Source organism: Phocoena phocoena, chromosome 7 (assembly GCF_963924675.1).
Source record: "Phocoena phocoena chromosome 7, mPhoPho1.1, whole genome shotgun sequence".
In the NCBI taxonomy this organism is placed as follows: domain Eukaryota; kingdom Metazoa; phylum Chordata; class Mammalia; order Artiodactyla; family Phocoenidae; genus Phocoena; species Phocoena phocoena.
In genome coordinates this window covers 82,432,591-82,436,403 of record NC_089225.1, presented here as the reverse complement: position 1 = coordinate 82,436,403, position 3,813 = coordinate 82,432,591, and the positions used below count along the sequence as shown (strand labels likewise).

The following is a 3,813-nucleotide window of genomic DNA, read 5'->3' as shown; positions in this document are numbered from 1 at the left end:
AAAACTGGAACAACCATAATGTTCATCATGTTCATCAGCTGATGAACAGATAAATAAAATGTGGTATATCCATAAAATGGAATAGTATTTCACCATAAAAAGGACTGAAGTACTGATATACACCTCAAAAAAGTTATGCTAAGTGATAGAAGCTGGACACAAATGGTCACATATTGTATGGTTCCATTTATAAAACATATCCAAAATGGGTAAAATATAGACAGAAAGTAGACTGGTGGATGCCAAGGCTTGGGGGAGGGGAAAACAGGGAGCTACTGCCAACTGGGTACAAGGTTTTATTTTGGGGTGATAAACGTTTTTTGGAACTTGATAGGGGAATTAAGATTTTGCAAGCCATGTAGCACAGCCAAAAAAAGAAAGAAAAAAAAGATATGCAGCTAGCAAATAAACAATGAAAATACGCTAAACAGCATTAGTCATTAGGGAAATGAAAATTAAAACCACAATTATATACATCTATATACCTATTAGAATATTTACAATTTAGAAGATTGATTATATCAAATGTTTATGAAGATATGGAGCAACTGGAACTCTCATGTATTCCTGGTGGTAATGTAAACAGTATATTCTCTTTTGAGAATCACTTTGGCAGTTTTCTAAAAAGTTAAACGTGAATCTAATTATGATCCAGCCATTCCAATTTATTTATTTACACAAGAGAAATTAAAGCATATGTGCCGGACTTCCCTGGAGGCACAGTGGTTAAGAATCCGCCTGCCAATGCAGGGTACACGGGTTCGAGCTGTGGTCCAGGAAGATTCGACATGCTGCAGAGCAACTAAGCCCGTGCGCCACAACTACTGAGCCTGCACTCTAGAGCCTGCGAGCCACAACTACCAAAGCCCGCGCACCTAGAGCCTGTGCTCTGCAACAAGAGAAGCCACCACAATGAGAAGCCCGCACCCGACGCAACTAGAGAAAAGCCCACGCGCAGCAATGAAGACCCAATGCAGCCAAAAATAAATAAATAAATAAATATTTTTAAAATCCTATTTAAAAATAAATAAATAAAGCATATGTGCCCATATATCCCATAGAGGATAGTCTTTTTTTTTTTTTTAACATCTTTACTGGAGTATAATTGCTTTACATTGTTGTGTTAGTCGCTTCTGTATAACAAAGTGAATCAGCTATACATATACATATATCCCCATATCCCTTCCCTCTTGCATCTCCCTCCTACCCTCCTTATCCCACCCCTCTAGGTGGTCACAAAGCACGAGCTGATCTCCCCGTGCTACACAGCTGCTTCCCACTAGCCATCTATTTTACATTTGGTAGTGTATATATGTCAATGCCACTCTCTCACTTCGTGTCAGTTTACCCTTCCCCCTCTGTGTCCTCAAGTCCATTCTCTACGCCTGCATCTTTATTCCTGCCCTGCCACTAGGTTCAGCAGAACCTTTTTTTTTTTTTTGATTCCATATATATGTGTTAGCATATGGTATTTGTTTTTCTCTTTCTGACTTACTTCACTCTGTATGACAGACTCTAGGTCCATCCACCTCACTAGAGGATAGTCTTTTTAACAAATGGTGCTGAATAAAGGGACATCCACATGCCCACCCAAAAAAAAAAAAAAAAGTGAACCTAGATACAGACCTTATGTTCTTCAAAAAAAATAACTCAAAATGGATCATAGACATAAATGTAAGATGCAAAACTATAAAACTCCTAGAAGACAACATAGGAGAAAACCTAGAGGACCATGAGTATAGTAATGATGTTTTAAGTATAATATACCAAAGGCATGATCCATGAAAGAGATTATTGATAAGCAAGATTTCATTAAAATTAAAAACTTCTGCTCTGCAAAAGACAGTATCAAAAGTATGGGAAGAAAAGCCACAAACTCGGAGAAAACATTTGCAAAACATGTGTCTGATGAAGGATTTGTATCCAAAATATGCGAAGAACTCATAAAACTCAACAATAAGAAAAAAACCTAATTTAAAAAGTGGTCAGGGCTTCCCTGGTGGCACTGTGGTTGAGAGTCCGCCTGCCGATGCAGGGGACACGGGTTCGTGCCCCGGTCCGGGAAGATCCTACATGCCGCGGAGTGGCTAGGCCCGTGAGCCATGGCCACTGAGCCAGCGTGTCCGAGCCTGTGCTCTGCAACAGGAGAGGCCACAACAGTGAGAGGCCCATGTACAGCAAAAACAAAAACAAAGTGGTCAAAAGACCTGAAGATACACTGCAGCAAAGAAGATATACAGATGGCAATTACACATATGAAAAGATGCTCAACATTGTATGTCATAAGGAAACTGCAAATTAAATCATCACTGAGATATCATAACACACCTATTAGAATGGATAATATAAAAAAAAACCTCTATTAGATGTTGCCAAATATGTGGAACAACAGGAACTCTCATTGATTGATGCTTGGGATACAAAACCATACATACAGCCACTCTGGAAGACAGTTTGACAGTCTCTTACAAAGTTAACCATAGGCATACCATACAATCCAGCAATTGTACTACTATGTATTTACCCCAATGAGTTGCAAATTTATGTTCCACAAAAACCTGCATGGATAGTTATAGCAGCTTTATTCACGATTGCCAAAACTTGAAAGTAACCAAGATGTCCTTCAATGAGTGAATGGGTAAAACAACTGTGGTATATCCATACAATGAATTATTATTCAGTGATTAAAAAGAAACAGGCTTGGGAATTCCCTGGTGGTCCAGTGGTTAGGACTCAGTGCTTACACTGCTGTGGGCCTGGGTTTGAACCCTGGTCAGGGAACTAAGATCCCACAGGCCGTGAGGGGCAGCCAAAAACAAAAACAAAGAAACAGGCTATGAAGGCACAAAAACACAAGAAGAAACCTTAAATGCATACTGATAAGTGAAAGAAGCTACATACTGTATGATTCCAAATATATGACATTCTTGAAAAGGCAAAACTATAGACACAATATCAAGATCAGTAGTTGCCAGAGGTTGGGGATATGGGAATTCATATAGGTAAAGTGCAAGAGATTTTTATGGTGATGAGATAATACTTTATGATACTGTTATGATGAATACATGACATTAATCCATAAACCTGTACAACACAAAGAGTGAATCTTAGTGTAAACTATGGACTTCTGTTCATAATAATGTATCAGTATTGGTTCATTAACTTTTAGAAAATGGACCACACTAATACAAAACGTTAATAGTAGAGAAAACTGCATGCTAGGATGGAGGGGAGAGACGGTAGGAGAAGGAATATGGAAGAAAGGAAGGAAGAAATCTTTATATTACCTGCTCAATTTTTCTATAAATCTAAAACTTTCAGAAAAAAATTGTCTTTCAGTTAAAAAAAAAAAAGAGCAAACAGTGTCTGTAAACTGAAGCCAATAACAAATCATAGTATATGAACTCCAAAATTATCTTGAAATTTTAGGTTAAGTTACCATACTCTGAACAATGTTGGAGTTAGGGTGGACAAGAAATATATTATTTTTTCATTAACTTTTAAAACAAAAACTGAGAGGGTTTCATCAGTAAAAATGTATAAAATAGCTGAAGACAGTGTTCTGTAGTCATATGCTCTGGGTTTGAATTTCAGCTTCATACTTACTTGTCAAATTAGTTAACTACTCTGAGCTTTAGTTTTTCTCATGTGCAAATTGGCAATTATACTGCATCTCCCTCAGAGGGTCGTTATATTAAACAAAATAATGTGTGCAAAGAGCTTGGTGCAGTTCCTAGTACAGGGTCAATACTCAATAAATTATTTCTGCTACTTATAATTATGCAAACTAAGATAAAAAATCACCTATCTATA

General features: G+C 37.4%; 1 non-coding gene across 1 annotated transcript; it reads left to right on the top strand.

The window, feature by feature from the left end:
• The first annotated feature begins 2,708 nt into the window (after window positions 1-2,708).
• On the top strand, window positions 2,709-2,781 carry TRNAV-UAC (transfer RNA valine (anticodon UAC)). The gene has a single exon. It is a non-coding gene; the product is annotated as a tRNA-Val (tRNA).
• Window positions 2,782-3,813: the final 1,032 nt, after the last annotated feature.